Source organism: Carcharhinus amblyrhynchos, chromosome 8 (genome assembly GCF_965287045.1).
Source record: "Carcharhinus amblyrhynchos chromosome 8, sCarAmb.v2.hapA, whole genome shotgun sequence".
Taxonomy (NCBI): domain Eukaryota; kingdom Metazoa; phylum Chordata; class Chondrichthyes; order Carcharhiniformes; family Carcharhinidae; genus Carcharhinus; species Carcharhinus amblyrhynchos.
The window spans coordinates 41,715,321-41,735,743 of NC_137331.1; positions in this window are offsets into that span (position 1 = coordinate 41,715,321).

Below are 20,423 nucleotides of genomic sequence, written 5' to 3' on the forward strand. Positions count from 1 at the left end.
GGGATACAGACAAAAAATACCATTCATAGAGGACAGGAGTGAGTGCAGGACGTAGTGTTACAGTCATAGTAAGTGTGTAGAGAAAGACCAGCTTAATACGCAGTAGGTCCATTCAAAAGTCTGACAGCAGCAGAGAAGAAACTGTTCTTGAGTCGGTTGGTATGTGACCTCAGACTTTTCTATCTTTTTCCTGGCGAAAGAAGGTGGAAGAGAGAATGTCGGGGGTGCGTGAGATCCTTAATTATGCTGGCTGCTTTTCCGAGGCAGTGGGAAGTGTAGACATGGTCAATGGATGGGAGGCTGGTTTGAGTGCTGGATTGGGTTACATTCACAGTCTTTTGTAGTTTCTCGCAGTCTTTGTCAGAGCAGGAGCCATACCAAGCTGTGATACAACCAGAAAGAATGTTTTCTATGGTGCATCTGCAAAAGTTGGTGAGAGTCACGGCTGAAAACATATTACTGACAATCATTCTTTCCAATTACTTTCGAAATCCCACTTCTCGTTATCGTTTAGGAGATTCTGAAGAAGTTGACCAAATGAAAAAAATAAATCTAAGGTAAGCTAGCGGGAGATAAATCTGCCCCATCTTTAAATGGTACAAGTACAGGAGTTTATAATTCACATCCTTGTTTTTCAAATTCCTCCATGGTCTCCTCACCTCTCCTCCCTATTTTTTTTGTATTCGTTTGTGGGACATTGGCGTCGCTGGCTGGCCAGCATTTATTGCCCATCCCTAATTGACCCTGTAGAGGTGGTGGTGAGCTGCCTTCTTGAATCGCTGCAATCCACGTGCTGTGGGTTGATCCACAATGCCATTAGGGAGGGAATTCCAGAATTTTGACCAAGAGACTGTGAAGGAACGGCCGATATATTTCCAAGTCAGGATTGTGAATGGCTTGGAGGTGGCGGTGTTCCCATGTACTTGCTGCTCTTGTCCTTCTACATAGAAGTGGTCATGGGTTTGGAAAGTGCTGTCTAAGGATCTTTGGTGAATTGCTGCCGTGCATCTTGTAGATAGTACACACTGCTGCTACTGAGCGTCGGTGGTGGAGAGAATGGATGTTTGTAGATGTGGTGCCAATCAAGCGAGGCTGCTTTGTCCTGGATGGTCTCAAGCTTCTTGAGTGTTGTTGGAGCTGCACCCACACAGGCAAGTGGAGAATATTCCACGCTCCTGACTTGTGCCTTGTAGATGGTGGAAAGGCATAGGGGAGTCAGGAGGTGAGTTACTCATTGCAGTATTCCCAGCCTCTGACCTGTTCTTGTAGCCACTGTGTTTATGTGGTGAATCCAGTTGAGTTCCTGGTCAATGGTAACCCCAAGGATGTTGACAGTGGGGTATTTAGTGATGGTAACACCATATCTCTGTAATCTCTAGCCCCAGAACCCTCCGAGATCTGGACAGTCCTCCAAAACCTACATATCCCTAATTTTAATCAGTGGCGGCCGTTCTCCAGTTTCCTCCCACAGTCCAAAGATGTACTTGTTAGGTGGATTGGCCATGCTAAATTGCCCCTTAGTGTCTCAAGATTTGTGGGTTAGGTGGATTGGCTGTGCTGAATTGCCTCTTAGTGTCCTAAGATGTGTTGGGGAATTAGCCACGGGGTTACAGGGATAGGGCAAGGGAGAGGACCTGGGTAAGATGCTCTATCGGAGAGTTGCGCAGGCACGATGGGCTGAGTGGCCTCTTTCTGCACTGTAGGAGTTGTACGATTCTAAAGACCAGTTGGGCCGAATGGCTTGTGCTGTAAATCCTAGGACTATATATAAAGGGTAAGGTTGAGTTGGCGGCCACATAGAGATCACCCAGACAACAGTCATGGCACAAACCTAAATTATACAGCCATGGGCCTCTCATCTAAAGCCTCGCCGGAAAGTGCATTTAAGCGGAAGTTAAGACAGGGCTGGGCTCCACTCTGTTAGCCCACCCCCTTTCTTCCCCTCCCCCACCTCTCCCCACTCCACACCCACCCTCTCACACGATTGAAAACCTGCCGACACTCAATGCCTGGCCTCTTGAGTGAAGAGTAGATGGTGGGATGTTAGAGGCTGACAGAACCATCTCAGCGTCAATCAGCCATGATCTTATTGACTTACTCCTGCTCCTAATTCTTATGTTCTTATCACCTGCTTTGAGAGACAGAGGTGAAGATTTAAGCAAAACAAAGCTTTTTATTTCACCTACGCAAACATACGAAGCAGTTAAATTCACTTAGCATGACCACTCAGTTTAAATCGACCATATCATGCCTCAGAGGGTCTCATATCTATCACAAATACAATACATTGTGAAGCAGAGAGAGCAGCCCAGCAATCTTACAACCGTGTTTAAGAGGAGCCCTTCTGGATTGCCCTGGCCCATGACGTGTGTTCTCTAACAGAAACAGGGTTAGTCTGGCGGGGCACACGGTCCTTTGTTCAGATTTTCCTGGGTGGGTGCTTCCTTGGGGAAGAGATGAAGAGCAAAGTTCTGAATAAGCCCAAAACCACAGGAACAGATGGACAAAAGCAGTTTAACAGTCCCACACTCGGGGTAGTTTTGGAAAGCTGCTTGAAGTAATATGAAGAGAGGAGAATCAACCTCCTGCACTGCTGGTGGTAACAGGTGGGGTTGGTTAGTTGAGTGGGTGATTTTATCAGATTGAGACAGGATACACTAAACACACGCCCACACTCACACACCCACACTCACACTCACGCACACTCACACGCACACACTCACACACCCACACTCACACTCACGCACACTCACACGCACACACACACACACACACACTCTCACACACCCACACACACACACACTCACGCACACACACTCACACACTCACACTCACTCTCACACACACACACTCACATTCACACTCACACACACACACACACTCACTCTCACACACACACTCACATTCACACTCACCCACACACACACACACACTCACATTCACACTTACACACTCACACTCACACACACACGCTCACACACCCACACTCACTCTCACACACACACACTCACATTCACACTCACCCACACACACACACACTCACACACCCACACGCTCACACACACACACTCACATTCACACTTACACACTCACACTCACACACACACGCTCACTCTCACACACACACTCACATTCACACTCACCCACACACACACACACTCACACACCCACACGCTCACACACACACACTCACATTCACACTTACACACTCACACTCACACACACACACTCACTCTCACACACACACTCACATTCACACTCACCCACACACACACACACTCACACGCTCACACACACACACTCACATTCACACTTACACACTCACACTCACACACACACACTCACTCTCACACACACACTCACATTCACACTCACCCACACACTCACACACCCACACGCTCACACACACACACTCACATTCACACTTACACACTCACACTCACACACACACACTCACTCTCACACACACACTCACATTCACACTCACCCACACACACACACACTCACACACCCACACGCTCACACACACACACTCACATTCACACTTACACACTCACACTCACACACACACACTCACTCTCACACACACACTCACATTCACACTCACCCACACACACACACACTCACACACCCACACGCTCACACACACACACTCACATTCACACTTACACACTCACACTCACACACACACACTCACTCTCACACACACACTCACATTCACACTCACCCACACACACACACACTCACACGCTCACACACACACACTCACATTCACACTTACACACTCACACTCACACACACACGCTCACACACCCACACACACACACACTCACACACCCACACTCACACACACACACACACATACACTCACATTCACTCTCACACACACACTCTCACACATACTCACACATACACTCACACACACACTCTCACACATACTCACACACTCATATACACACACACTTACACACACACACACGCACTCATACACTCACACACGCACATACACATACACACACACACACCTTACAGATGGTGAGGGCGAAATTCATTACCAGGGTCAGGAGTGGTGATCTAGACTGAAAAACATGATAGAAGACTTCAGGCAAACCTGCTGGGAACACTGAGGAGGTCTCAGTGTGGTTATGCCGAATCGCACCATCTCTCATTATCAAACAGCATTAGAAAAGTCATCAGCCTTTCGAATGCCAAAGGTCTCTCGATGTTCAAATATGCAACAAGTTGTTCACGATGGCACAATGGTTAGCACTGTTGCCTCACAGCGCCAGGGATCTGGGTTCGATTCCTGGTTTGGGTCACCTTCTGTGCGGAGTTTGCATATTCTCCCCGTGTCTGTGTGGGTTTCCTCGGGTGCTCCAGTTTCCTCCCACAGTCCAAAGATGTGTGGAGTAGGTAGATGGGCCATGCTAAATTGTCCTTTAGCATCAAGGGGACTAGCTAGGACAAACGCACGGGGTTCTGGGGATAGGACCTGGATGGGATTGTGGTTGGTGCTGAATGGCCCCTTTCTGTACTGTAGGGATTGATGATCCTAAGCTGGGGTTGTTGTCCTTGGCGCAGAGAAGGCTAAGGGGAGATTTAATGATGAGGTCCACATTAACAAGAGTTTTGGTTGAGTAAGCAAAGAAAAAGCACCTTCACTGGCAGGAGAGTTGATAACCAGGGGACAGAGATTTAAAGAAGTTGGCAAAGGAACCAGTAGGGGAGATGCAAAGAGTTTTCTTTACACAGCAAGTTCTTGTGATCTGGAAGGTGCTGCCTGAAGGGGCGGTGGAAGCAGATTCAACAGGAAGTTTCAAAAGGGGATTGTATGATTCTATAGGTCAGGGTGAATAGTTTAAGGAGAGGAACTTTGCAGGGCAGGGTGGAAGAGTAGGAAGGTGTAGGTGGGATTATTGGACAATGATTTCAAACAGCCATGATGGACCGAATGGCTTCCTTCAGTGCTGTACCACACAGAGAAGAAATCTTTCCCTACCTGGCAAAGGCTGCAAATTTCTGGGAGCTGTACCAAGGTTAAATGCTAATGTTGGAGAGTTCCAGAGCGTGGCTGATCCGATTCACTCAGTAAATCAGGAGATTGGCACATTCCAAAGATTCCCGATAATTCATTCTTCAATTCTGTGCCAAGCCTGATCCATGTTGAGTGGGGAAATATTTGTCCTAATGAAGCATCTCGAAGATTTTGCAGGAAGATTGATCCAGGGAAGTCCAACAGAGAGAACTGAATCAGATTGATAAATCCGCTTCACATTCTGACATTTCGATTCCTTTTGCAGATCCACTGATGCTAGGTGGTTGCAGCTAGCAATTCTTTTTTATTTTTGTGAGTTGGTGCTGATGCCTCTATATCCCAGCCTATTTTCTGTCTCACACACCTCCATACCATAAAAAAATCTGAAGCACACTTCCTACTTTCTCTGTCTTCTTTTCTTACTGAGAACTTCATTTTTAGCTTCTCTCTGTCCTCTGCCCTGTGTTTGTTTATTAACCTCTCTCTGTCTCTCTCTCTCTCATCTCTCCCAGGGATTTTGTGCCCCTTTTGTGTTTTTGCTTTTTGTGCGGGCACATGCACCCCTTTGTCTTCAGCTCCAAGACCCATTGGCCCTTCATATATGCCTAACCAATATAAAACTAAACTGCGTATGAGAGGCCTGTGATTCATCAGGTCTTGGAGATGTCTTCACGGCAGACTGATTGGGAACCACTGCTCCAGAATCCCAACACATCACCTGGGATTATGTGGCTTTACCTTACATTGAACAGCTACTCTTCAAATTTAATGAGTGGAGAATTCAGCATTCTTCTCTGGAGTGTGGTCAGCAATGTTAGAATTACAAATGCAAAAACCAAGACTTTTCACCGTATCCCGATACACGTGACAATAATAAATCAAATCAAATCACAGCAAGCTCCCACAAACAGCAATGTGACAATGACTGGATAATGTGTTTTACAAAGGTTAGCTGGGGGGTAAATATTGACCAGGACAACAGGGAGAATCTCCCCTGCTCTTCTTTGAAAATGGAGCAGGGAACACTCTTCCATCTGGCTGGAACAAACAGGAGCTCCACTCAATGCCTTGTTACCCGTCACTTGTTGGCACTGTCCCTTTTATTAATCAGCTCAATGTCTCTCTCTCTCTCACATCCACCAGCAACGTTTCTGGTCTCAGTCGAACGTGGATATAAAAAGAGAAATAAAACACTTCAAGATTCTTTCATGAGATTTCTCCCCCGTTTATGCAGCTTCCCAAATGTCTCCCGTGACCTGGATGGGGTCTGCAGGGCCATCCGCCAGGGCTGTCCCAGAGTGACTACGTTGTGCCCCAGGCAATAATATTATTAAAAGCAGGCAGGATGTGTTTGTAGAATCACTGCTCAGCGACAATTCCAAAATTCAAAGCTGACGCTTCAATGGCAAAACATTGCAATTGAAACAAGTGAGAAGAAACATAGAAACTAGAAGCAGAATGAGGCCATTCGGCACTTCTAGCCTGCTCTGCCATTCATTTTGATCATGGCTGATCATCGAATTCAATATCCTGATCCTTCCTTCCCTCATATCCCTTGATCTCTTTAGCTTCAAGTGCTATATCTAGTTCTTTCTTGAAATTACAGAACGTTTTGACTTCAACTACTTTCTGTGGGAGTGAATTCCACACATTCACCACCCTCTGGGTGAAGAAATTTCTCCTCCCCTCAGTGCTAAAACTGTAACCCCTAGTTCTGGACTCCCCCACATCAGGAACACTCTTTCTGAATCTACCCTATCTAATCCTGTTAGAATTTTATAAGTTTCTGTGACATACCGTCTCACTCTTCTAAACTCCAGTGAATATAATCCTAACCAACTTACTGTCTCCTCATATGACAGACCTGCCATCCCAGGAATCAGCCTGGTAAACCTTCGCTGCACTCCCTCTATAGCAAGGACATCCTTCCTCAGATAAGGATACCAAAGCTGCACACAATACTCCAGGTATGGCCTCACCATCGCCCTGTACAATTGCAGCAAAACATCTCTATCTCCATACTCAAATCCTCTCGCTATGAAGACCAATGGTTTCCTTAAATGATAAACCAGCAATGAAAACAACAACTCGAATCTTATTCAATCATCTCAATGATTCTCTTTTCCAGATCATCTACAATTGTCACGATCAATGCTTTACTGCTGTGTCATCTCAAGATCTTATTTCCACCTAATGATCCATGGTAGCCACACTAGGATACAAAAGTCAGAAGAGTATTAACTCGCTCTTGAATTTCAATTCCCTTCCCACACCTAGTGGTGCAGTAAGGCGGACTTTCATCCGTTTCCAAAAGCTAGAGTAATTCCCGGGAATTTATTCCTGGAGTAATAACTTGATCACGTTATACAAAATTATCAGAACATTCAATCATTTTGAACAGGAAGACTTAGTTGTCAACTCCAGTTGAAGGAGAATCCTGTGATTTATTTTATGGGATGGGTAAAGGTATTAAGAAGCTGTTAAGAGCAATTGCTTCTCATTTGTTTCAATTGCAATGTTTTGCCATTGGAGCGTCAGCTTTGAATTTTGGAATTGTCGCTGAGCAGTGATTCTACAAACACGTCCTGATGGCTTTCAATAATGTTATTGCCTGAAGCACAGTGTAATCACTCTGGGACAGCCCTGGGGTACGGGACCCCCAAGCAGGTCACCGGGGACATTTGGCAAGCTGCATAAATGGAGGAGAAATCTCATAAAAGTATTTTGAAATGTTTTATTTCTCTTTTTGTATCCACGTTAGGCAGAGACCTGAAACATTGCTGTGGATGTGAGAGAGAGAGACATCAAGCTGAATAATAAAAGGGACAGTGCCAACAAGTGACAGGTAACAAAGCTCTGAGTGGAGCTTCTGTTTGTCCCAGCCCCATGGAGGAGTGTCCCCAGCTCCATTTTCAAAGAAGAGCAGGGAGATTCTGCCTGTTGTCTTGGTCAATATTTACCCCCCAACTAATCTTCCTAAAACACATTATCCAGTCATCCAGTGTGATGCCACCACCTAACACATCTTCCCTTCACTCCCTCTGTCAGCATTCTGCAGAGACTGTTCCCTCCAGGATAACCTAGCCCACTCTTCCATTATATCCAACACCTCTCCGTCATTCATGGCACCTTCGCATGCAATCACAGAAGATGTAACACCTGTCCCTTTACCCCTTCTACGCTCACCACCCAAGATCCAAAACATTCAGGTTAAGCAGCACTTCTTTCAATTTGGTCTCTTACATTCGCTGCTCCCAATGTGGTCTCCTCTATATTGCAAGGACCAAGCATAGACTGGGTGCTTGCTTTGTTGCGCACCTTCGGTCTGTGCACAGTCAGGACCTTGACCTTCCAGTTGCTTGCCATTTTAACACACAATCCTGCTCCCATGTCCACATGTCTGTCCTTGGCCTGCTGCAATGTACCAATGAAGCAGACAAAGAGTGGTCTGGACTTGAAACATCAGCTCTTTTCTCTCCTTACAGATGCTGCCAGACCTGCTGAGAATTTCCATCATTTTCTCTTTTGGTTATCCAGTCATTGTCACATTGCTGTTTGTGGGTGCTTGCTATGATTTGATTTGATTTATTATTGTCATATGCATTGGGATACAATGAAAAGTATTGTTTCTTGTGTGCAATACAGACAAAGCATGCCATTCATAGAGAAGGAAATGAGAGAGTGCAGAATGTAGTGTTACAGTCATAGCTAGGGTTCGGGTTAGGGTTAGCAGAGAAAGATCAACTTAATGCAAGGAAAGTCCATTCGAAAGTCTGACAGCAGCAGGGAAGAAGCTGTTCTTGAGTCGGTTAGTACATGACCTCAGACTTTTGTATCTTTTTCCCGATGGAAGAGGGTAGAAGAGAGAATATCCGGACCCTTAATTATCCTGCTGCTTTCCTGTGGTAGCGGGAATTTGGCTATTGTGTTTCCTACAGTGCAACAGTGACTACACCACTGATGGTATTTCAGTCATTGTGAAGCACTTCACAATGTCCTGAGGTCATACATGGTGCAATTTTAACACAATTTCCTTTGGTATCTTATTGACATTAGAATTCTGAAGAAGTTCTAGGGAGAGGGAGCTTCCGATTTCTCCTGAATGAGATGACTGATGCTGGGCTATATCACACAACTGAGCTTGTGATCACCACTGGACCCAATTGTGATGATGCTCAAGTTCAGGCTCAAAGTTTCAAGCAGGATTCAGTTCATAATGATAACATTAGGGTAGCACAGTTGTTAGCCCTGCTGCCTCTTAGCACCAAGGATCTGGGTTCAATTGCAGCCTTGGGTCACTGTGTTGGACTTGCACATTCTCCCCATATCTATATGGGTTTCCTCCAGGTGCTCTAGTTTCCTCCCACTCTCCAAAGATGTGCAGGTTTGGTGGATTGACCATGCTAGATTGCCCCTTAGTGTCCAAAGAAATGGAGTTTAGGTGGATTAGCCATGCTAAATTGCCCCTTAGTGTCAAATAAGTGCAGGTTAGGTGGATTAGCCATGCTAAATTGTCCCTTAGTGTCCAAAGATGTGCAGGTTAGGTGGATTGGCCATGCCAAATTGCCCCTTAGTGTCCAAAGATGTGTAGGTTAGGTGGATTGGCCATGCTAAATTGTCCCTTAGTGTCCCAAGATGTGCAGGTTAGATGGATTGGCCATGCTAAATTGTCCCTTAGTGTACAAAGATGTGTGTGTTAGGTGGATTACTGGGGTAAATACATGGGGCTAATGGGCTAGGATTTGGGTGGGCTTCCCTATCAGAGAGACTCATGGGCCAAATGGCCTCCTTTCCTATGATTCTACGAGTGTCAAATTTTAATTGAGGATGTTCCTTCCACACCCTTGTGATGTGTTACTGTGATAAAGGTGCTATATCAGTGTAAGCTGTTGTTGATCGTCTTACTCATCAAAGCAAATATTTTACATGCTGCAGTGAGTCTTTAATTGTAAGTTTTGAATCAGTAAATTAACTTTATATAATCTCAGTAACGACCCATTTAGCTTTGCACATTTTTTGCGGCTGTGGGGGAGGTTTTACCCATAGTGATTCTATATTTAAAGAGTAATTACGATTGGAATATACAATTCACTTTGCTACAAGTTCGTCTCAGTATTAATATAACTTTGGAAAGTTGTCAGAAATAGTCTGTGTAGACGCACTGCTTTACTCAAAAACTCACCCACCAATAGCAAGTTGTCGGACAGTCATTGCAGGGATAGTTTTTACTGAGTCTGGGGTGTGATCTTACCACTCGATATTCCACAGTCCCGCGGCATCGAAGATGGAGAATTTGGCAACAAGCCAGGTGTCCACTCACTGCAGCGTGACTGGAGAATCCCGCTGGCATGAATGGTTGGAAAATTCTGGCCTCTGTCTCTCCCAGTTCCTTGGGGAAAGCAATCTGTTCGCTCCCCTGTCACAATCCACTTGTAATGATGCAAAATCTTTCCAATCCTTTTTGTAACCTCGAGGTCATATTGGCGGTTGCAAATCCCGAGATAGTTTTTGACACGTTAATTGACCCCAACTGCATTGAGACCATGATGCCCTTCCCCCAGGAGCTGTGTGGGAGGCAGAGGGAGCATAAAATCAGACTTTCCGTCACCTCCATTGTCCCAACAGCTGTCTGCCGCCCATCCTTACGCCAACTGAGGCCCTTAAGCGGTCAGTCAGACAGTCTTCAGCATTGCCACATCTCTCCCTGACTTTGCCAACTTATTACACTCAGAGTCAGAGAGTTTTACAGCCCAGAAAGAGACCCTTTAGCCCATTGTGCCTGTGTCAGTCATCTATTCTCACCCCATTTATTCTTTTATGCATTGACGTTTCAAGTGTTCATCTAAATGCTTCTTAAAGGGTTCCTGCCTCGACCACCCTTTCAAGCAGCGAGTTCCAGACTTTCACTACCCTCTAGGTGAAAATCTTTTTCCTCAAATCCCCTCTAAATCTCCTGCCCCTCACCTTAAATTTATGCCCCCTAGTTTTTGACCACCCCCTACTAAGGGGAAATGTTTCTCCTGATCCATCCCACATATGTCCCTTGTTATTTTTCACATCTTAGTCTGGTTCCCCACCACTCCCCCTCAGTCTCCTCTGTTCTAAGGAAAACTATTGGCCTTGGTGAGCCCCAACCTCAGTTCCCTGCACGCAAAGTCTCCTCCATCTTGGCTGCTCCAGAACCCGCTTGCAGTCCCAGACGTGGCCACAGCTCACAGTGGCGCTGCCGGGACTGGAGAGTTGTCAGCCCTTGGATTGGCCAGCAACTCTTGGGGGCAGGGCATTGCTCCTCAGGATTGGCGGAGGGCACAAATGCGGGCTAGTCAATTGCCTAAACAATGTAAAATGAAGTTACAGTTTTCAGGGCCAGTGGAGATGGTTTGGCCCTGAAGTTCTGACCAGTGGGGGTGGAGTCACCCCCTCCATGTAACATCCCGGCCATGTTACACGGGAAAGAGATGCCATTGCGTTATTGTCTCACTGAGCAGCATTGCAGAATGCTTGGAGCATAATACATTATATCTTGGAGTATTGTGATGGAATATAAGACCAGAAGATAGAGGGGCAGAATCAGGCCATCCGGCCCATCGAGTCTGCTCCACCATTCAATCATGGCTGATATGAATCTCATCTCCATTCTCCTGCTTTCTCATCGTAACCCTTAATCCCCTTATTGATAAGAACCTATCTATCTCTGTCTTAAAGACATTCAATGACCTGGCCTCCACAGCCTTCTGCGGCAAAGAGTTCCACAGATTCACCACCTTCTGGATGAAGAAACTCCTCCTCATCTCTGTCTTAAAGGAGTGTCCTTTCACTCTGAGGTTGTGCCCTCTTGTGCCCTCACTAGAGGAAACATCCTCGGTCACATCCACTCTAACTCGACCGCGCAGTGTCCTGTAAGTTTCAATTAGATCCCCCCCCCTCATCCTTCTGAACTCCATCGCGTACAGAGCCGGAGTCCTCAGATGACAAACATGGAAGCCAATTCTTTTCATTCATTTGTGGGACATGGGTGTTGCTGGCTGGCCAGCATTTATTGCTCGTCCCTAGTTCAGGAGGAGCTGCCTTCTTGAATCGCTGCAGTCCACGTGCTGTGGGTTGACCCTGTTAAGGGAGGGAATGCCAGGATTTTGGCCCAGCCCTGCGAAGGAACAGCTGATATATTTCCAAGTCAGGATGGTGAGTGGCTTAGAGGGGAATTTGCATAGCAAGATCCCACAAACATCACTGCGATGAAAAGGTAGGGGAACAAGGTTCTTGTGCCTTTTTCTTTACTCTTTAACAGTCATGCAGACAGCAATTCATTGCTGTTCCAGTTGTGTCTGACACCACTCTGATTACTCATGGCCCATCTGCTGTCTCCAAATAAAAAAGCTACAGTTTGCCAGACTATGCACATTTGCTTTTTTGTCAAACCACCCCACCCGCCCCCACTACGCATACCCCTCCCCCCCGCACATACACAACCCGCCACCCCCCTCCAAAAACAAGTGATGGAACAACAGAACAACAAAGTTTCGAGTGTGAATGGGTTAGTTCCTGTTTTTACAGTACTCAGGATTTATTGGGAGGCCTCACTAACTTTGCAGAAGACTCGATGAGATTCTGAGATTTCTCTCTGTCTCTCTCATCTGTTTTCTTTCGCTGCGTTAAGAGCTTTTAATTTGAATGTTGAAGAGGCGATGTTGTGAGGGAATACAGACCCCGTCATTTTCACAGCTGATGTTGCACATGGCTCCCTGGTGAAGTGTAGAAGCCAGCGACGAGGAAGCCTCGCCTCAAGCATTGAGCCAAAAACATTAGCGAGCTCTGTAATTAACAGCCAGACCAGACACGAGGGTAGTACTCCCAACAATAAAGAGTTTACTTTCACTGGCCACAAAATGTGGTGATGCTCTTTTGCTAGCAAGTAAAGTATGCACATTCTCCCAGTGCCTGTGTGAGTTTCCTCTGGGTGCTCCGGTTTCCTCCCACAATCCAAAGGTGTGCTGGTTCAGTGGATTGGCCATGCTAAATTGCCCCTTGGTTTCCAAAAATATGTAGGTTAGGTGGATTGGCCATGCTAATTTCCCATTAGTGTCCAAAGATGGGTAGGTTAGGTGGATTGGCCATGCTAGATTGCCCTTGGTATCCAAAAATGTACAGGTTTAGTGGATTGGCCATGCTAAATTGCCCCTCAGGGTCAAGGAGAATTAATAGGGTAAATACCTGGGGTTACATGAATAGGCCTGGATTGGCTTGATGGGCCGAACGGCCTCCTTCTACATTGTCAGGATTCTATGATAAGAAAAAGGAACTGAACCTCCTTCAATATGAACTGAAATTCCACATTAGCCCCAAGCGCTGCCCCACATCCTTCTAATTCCAAACTCCATTGACTGACAACCCACAATCCGCTGGGGTGGTGAATTCCAAAGATTCACAATCCTCCCAGTGGAGAGATTTCTTCTCATCTCAGTCCAAAGGTGCTCCTACTCTGAGACAGTAACACCGCGTTCCAGGCTCGACATCCAGAGGCAATGAAACCAAACACTGAGGAATGAAAGGATAAAAGGATCAATCTTCACCCTGACCTTTTCCCCAAGAGTGTATTCCTTAGTTTAATTCAGAAAATTTGTTGCATTGAGGCAGCATTTGTAAAAGACCAAAATTTCCCAAAGCATGTCACAGCTAACCAATAGGATTTTGAAAGAGTATAGTTATGATTGTAGGACGTGGGATATTCGGTTTGTGCACAGTGAGTTTGTAATGTGATAAGCACCAAATAATCTGATCTTGATCCAGGGACATATATTGACCAGGACATTGGCGATAACACTCCTGCTGTTGCTTAAAATAGTGCATGGGACCTTTTCACTCCCTCAGTACTGACCCTCTGACAGTGTGGCACTCCCTCAGTACTGACCCTCTGACAGTGCGGCACTCCCTCAGTACTGACCCTCTGACAGTGCGGCACTCCCTCAGTACTGACCCTCTGACAGTGTGGCACTCCCTCAGTACTAACTCTCTGACAGTGTGGCACTCCCTCAGTACTGACTCTCTGACAGTGCTGCACTCCCTCAGTACTGACCCTCTGACAGTGTGGCACTCCCTCAGTACTGACTCTCTGACAGTGCTGCACTCCCTCAGTACTGACCCTCTGACAGTGCGGCACTCCTTCAGTACTGACTCTCTGACAGTGCGGCACTCACTCAGTACTGACCCTCTAACCGTGCTGGAAATTGTGATTAGTACAACTTTAGTTGTAGTGATTGTTGTTGCAGACCCAATGGGCCACAGGGCCTTTTTCGATACTGGACGACTCGATGTTCCTATGAGTGGGGTATGTGACTCCTCTATTCTCAGGAAAGTAAGTAATAATGGCATTTCTTAACTGCGTATCTCCTTCCCTTCGCTCATCCTAATATGTTGTGGACCTTGAAGCCCTGGCTATTTGCACGCTGTGAATAAATCTTGAAAGATTATGGACGGTGAAAAACGAAATGTATCAAGCTGTCTTCGTGAACAGGAACCCAATGTACTTAATGAGGCTACAGAGTGAAAATCAGAGCTTCTGTTTCTAAACAAACACAAATATTCCTTTGTCAAGACCACACAACCAGATGTTACAAATGAACTAGACACTAAAGCTGTTGCAAAATATTCATATTTGACAATTAGTCAAAGCTCTTAATGGAAGATTCTCCCTGCAGTCTGCCAACTCCAGTGATTAATCTTCAGATTCTGAAACCAAGTTTGAAAATTTAACACCTTGACAGTCAGTACTGAGGGAATGCTACACTGTCAGAGGGTCAGTGCTGAGGGAGTGCCGCACTGTCAGTGGGTCAGTACTGAGGGAGTGCCGCACTGTCAGAGGGTCAGTACTGAGGGAGTGCCGCACTGTCAGAGGGTCAGTACTGAGGGAATGCTACACTGTCAGAGGGTCAGTGCTGAGGGAGTGCCGCACTGTCAGTGGGTCAGTACTGAGGGAGTGCTACACTGTCAGAGGGTCAGTACTGAGGGAGTGCCGCACTGTCAGAGGGTCAGTACTGAGGGAATGCTACACTGTCAGAGGGTCAGTGCTGAGGGAGTGCCGCACTGTCAGTGGGTCAGTACTGAGGGAGTGCTGCACTGTCAGAGGGTCAGTGCTGAGTGAGTGCCGCACTGTCAGTGGGTCAGTACTGAGGGAGTGCCACACTGTCAGAGGGTCAGTGCTGAGGGAGTGCCACACTGTCAGTGGGTCAGTACTGAGGGAATGCTGCACTGTCAGAGGGTCAGTGCTGAGGGAGTGCCGCACTGTCAGTGGGTCAGTACTGAGGGAGTGCCGCACTGTCAGGGGGTCAGTACTGAGGGAGTGCCGCACTGTCAGAGGGTCGATTTTGATGGCTTCAGTTGACTTCTGAAAGTGTCACTGAGGGGAAACAAATCTCTCTGTGATGATCGAGAGGCTATGGGATAGTGAGGAGAGAAATTCTATTCACGGCCCGGCTGAATTTTGAACAGAAATCTGGATTTCGGTACACATACCTTGCAGCTGGGGTCTTTACACAAAGAACATGAAATGCATTGGCTGCCACATTGGGAATGCCCAACATTAGGCTGAAGGGTGAGTTTGTAAATTTGCTGATGACACCAAGAGTGGATGAGGTGGAGGGCTCTTGTAGTCTGCAAAGAGACATTGATAGGATGCAGAGCTGGGCAGAAAAGTGGCAGATGGAGTTTAACCCTGATAAGTGCAAGGTGATTCATTTTGGTAGGACAAACCTGAATTCAGATCACAGGGTCAACGGCAGGGTTCTGAGGAATGTGGAGAAACAGAGAGATCTTGGGATTCATGTGCACAGACCTCTGAAGGTTGCCATCAAGTGGATAGAGCCATGAAGAAGGCTTATAGTGTGTTAGCATTTATTAACAGGGGGTTTGAGTTTAAGAGCCGTGGGGTTATGCTGCAACTATACAGGATGTTGGTGAGACCACATTTGGAATATTGTGTGCAGTTCTGGTCACCTCACTATAAGAAGGATGTGGAAGCATTGGAGAGAGCACAGAGGAGATTTACCAGGATGCTGCCTGGTTTGGAGGGTAGGTCTTATGAGGAAAGGTTGAGGGAGCTGAGGCTTTTCTCTATAGAATGGAGGAGGATGAGAGGTGACTTAATAGAAGTTTATGAGACGATGAGGGGGATTGATAGAGTGGACGTTCCTCGGGTGGATATAGCTGTTACTAGGGGGGTATAACTTTATGGTTCATGGTGGGAGATATAGGAGGGATGTCCGAGGTAGATTCTTTACTCAGAAAGTGATTGAGGTGTGGAATGTACTGCCTGCTGTGACAGTGGAGTCGGACACTTTAGGAACTTTCAAGCGGTTATTGGATAGGCACATGGAGCATACCAGAATGATTGGGAGTAGCATAGCTTGATCTTGGGTTTGGACATAGCTCAGCACAACATAAAAACATAAGAAATAGGAGCAGGAGTAGGCCATCTAGCCCTTCGAGCCTGCCCCGCCATTCAATAAGATCATGGCTGATCTGTCGTGGATCAGTTTCACATTCCCGCCCTCTCCCCATAACCCTTAATCCCCTCACTTATCAAAAACCCATCAACCCGCGTCTTAAAAATATTTAGCGAGGCAGCCTCCACCACTTCAACGGGCAGAGAATTCCAGAGATTCACCACCCTTTGAGTGAAGAAGTTCCTCCTCAACTCCGTTCTAAACCGCACCCCCCTTTATCTTGAGGCTATGCCCTCTAGTCCTACTGTCCTTTCTGAGCGGGAAGAGTCTCTCTACCTCTATCCTATCCATCCCATTCATCATCTTATATGTCTCAATGAGATCTCCCCTCATTCTTCTAAACTCTAACGAGTACAAGCCTAGTTTATTCAGCCTCTCCTCATAGCTCAACCCCCTCAACTCCAGTATCAGCCTAGTAAACCTCCTCTGCACTCCCTCCAAGGCCAAAATATCCTTGCGTAAGTGCGGTGACCAAAACTGCACACAGTACTCCAGCTGCGGCCTCATCAATGCCCTATACAGCTGCAGCAAGACCTCCCTACTTTTATATTCAATCCCCCTCGCTATGAAGGCCAGCATCCCATTCACCTTCCTGACCAACTGCTGCACCTGCAAGCTGGGTTTTTGCAACTCATGCACAAGGACCCCGAGGTCCCTCTGCACCGTCGCCTGCTGCAGTTTTTCGCCACGTAAGTAATAGTCCTTCCTACCATTATTCCTACCAAAGTGGACCGCCTCGCAGTTGCCAACATTAAATTCCATTTGCCAGTTCCTGGCCCATTCGCCCAGCCTATCTAGATCCTTCTGCAGACTCTCCACACCCTCCGCACAATTTGCCGTTCCACCAATCTTGGTGTCATCAGCAAATTTCAACATCGAGGGCTGAAGGGCCTGTACTGTGCTGTACTGTTCTATGTTCAATTAAGCGTCCCTGGAAACCGCATTAACCAATCATTCATCTCTTTGTTATTAATAGGTGGTTACACAACAGAGCCATCAGCCCAACTAATCTGGGCTGATACAGCATGGCCAACAGATTAACAGGACCTGGATTCGTTCAAAAGGCAATAGAATAATAAATCAGATAATGGAAGCCAATCATCTTAACGCCATGATGTGGAGATGCCAGCATTGGACTGGGGTGGGCATCGTAAGTAGTCTCACTACACCAGGTTAAAGTCCAGCAGGTTTATTTGGTAGCAAAAGCTTTTGGAGCGTCACTCCTTTATCAAGTGAGTCATCTGATCAGGTTCTCCTTCATCAGGTGAAGGAGCAGCGCTCCGAATGCTCATGATTCCAAATAAACCTGTTGGACTTTAAACTGGTGTTGTGAGACTTCTTACTGATTCTTACACCAGTAGCAGGTGAACTCCCAGAAACCGTGATATTGGGTAAAGATAACATTGACTTGGGTAGACATGGGCCAGACAAGGAGTGAGCCATACTGGAATAGACTTGTGAAGGGCGATGGGGAAAATACAGGAATGGATGTCAATATCGATTCTACAGAAGCTTTTTTGGATGCTATTATGTATGCACTTGCAGAGGCAAGGTGCATAAAAACCACAAAGTCAGCTTCTTAACTAAAACATTGGAGAAAAATCAGTGGCACAGTCTACACATCTCTGTCTACACCTCCCGCTGCCTCAGAAAAGCAGCCAGCATAATTAAGGACCCTATGCACCCTGAACATTCTCTCTTGCATTTTCTTCTGTCAGGAAAAGGATACAAAAGTCTGAAATTATGTACCAACCAACTCAAGAACAGCTTCTTCCCCGCTGCTGTCAGACTTTTGAATGGACTTACCTTGCATTAAGTTGATCTTTCTCTACACCCTAGCTATGACTGGAACACTACATTCTGCACTCTCTCCTTTCCTTTCCTATGAATGGTATGCTTTGTCTATATAGTACTCAAGAAACAATACTGTATCTCAATACTTGTGACAATAATGGATCAAATCAGATCAAATCAAAACAGTGGTTAGCATTGCTGCCTCACAGCGCCCAGGACCCAGGTTTGATTCCTGGCTTGGGTCACTGCCTGGTTCGCCAGACTCACTGTGTCTGCATGGATTTCCTCCGGGTGCTCCAGTTTCCTCCCACAGTCAAAAGACATGCTGGTTAGGTGCTAAATTCTCCCTCAGTGTACCCAAACAGGTGCCGGAGTGTGGCGACTAGGGGATTTTCACTGTAACTTCATTGCAGTGTTAATGTAAGCCTACTTGTGATACTAATAAATAAACTTTCACTTTTAAAACACTTTATCGTAGGAGCGGACTGTCTCACAGTCAGAACCCAGATTGCCTAATCAGGTTGCACCCTGGGAGGAGCTCACCTCAGCACAGGGATTACATGACCTACACTCTTAAAGGGGCAGTATGCACCCCAAAACCCTAACATACATATATCACAGGTGCTAAATACCTGCTGTGCAGATTAGGTTAAAAATGGTCAGTTGTATCATGGCGAGGGCTGTTTACCTCAGATGCTTCAGAATGTTGCCAACAGCGCTGGTTTCCTCCCTGCTGTGCCAGTGGGAGATGTGGAATCTTCCTCTTCACCCAGGCTAATGATTTGAGGACGTGGGTTCAAATCCCATCATGGCAGCTGGTGAAATTTAAATCCAGTCTATAAGTTCTTAATTGAAAGCGGCTCTGAGTCTATAAAATATCATCAATTGTCATAGAAACCCATCTGATTCACTAATATCCTTTAGGGAAGGAAATCTGGCATCCTTACCCGGTCTGGCTGACATGAGACTCCAGAGCCACAGCAACATGGTTGACTCAATATTGGTCAGGACTCCAGGAAGAATTTCCAAGCTCTCCTTTGACCTCTGGCACTATGAGATGTGTCTGCTGTCTCTCGGAGTGCAGACAGAGCAGCCCTTTAACAGTTCATCTGGAAGTCAGCACCTGTGGAAGTGCAGCACTCCTTCATTGCTATGCTCAAGTCTGCCCTCTGAAATGGCCTAACAAGCCACTCAGTTCAAAGGCAATTAGGGATAGGCAGCAAATGCTGGCCTTACCCAGTGATGACCATATTCTCTGAAGATTATTGTTTATGATGGGTTTGAAGTTTAATTATTGTAACATCAGGCCACGGAGTTGAGGGCAACGCTGCTCGAGGTGACTGGGTTCGACAGGGTTAATGAGAAATGGCTCTCCCAACTGGGGCTGTTTTCAAACTGATTTCCTTCAGGAAGTCAATTTCTAGTGAAATAATTCAAGTAATGTAGCCTTCTGTTGCCTTGATAGTGTAGACAATGTTCACATAAATCGTTAACCCAAGGTTGAAGCCAGGAATAAAATAAACATCAATAACTCACTGGCTCAGGGATTGTACTGTGTGTTAAACAAATGATACATCAACATGACCATGTGTTGGAGCCTGTTGCACATACTCTCTGTCATGGCTAAACAAGTCAGTGTTATTTTTGGCCCACTATATAGCACACTTGCTTCTGAGTCAGTCAATTGTGAGTTCACAGACTTGAGCATAGGGGTTGAGGGAGTGCTACACTTCCACAGGTGCTGACTTTCAGATGAACTGTTAAAGGGACCTCTGTCTGTGCTCTGAGAGACACCAGACACATCTCACAGTGCCACAGGTCAAAGAAGAGCTTGGAAATTCTTCCTGGTCTCCTGGCCGATATTCATCAGTCTAAAGTTTATTTATTGTCACAAATCGGTTTACATTAACACCGCAATGAAGTCACTGTGACAATCCTTTAGTCGCCACACTCCGGTGCCTGTTCGGGTACACTGAGGGAGAATTTAGCATGGCCAATTCACCTAACCAGCATGTCTTTCAGATTGTGGGAGGAAACCGGAGCACCCGGAGGAAACCCACGCTGACACGGGGAGAACCTGTAGATTCTGCACAGAC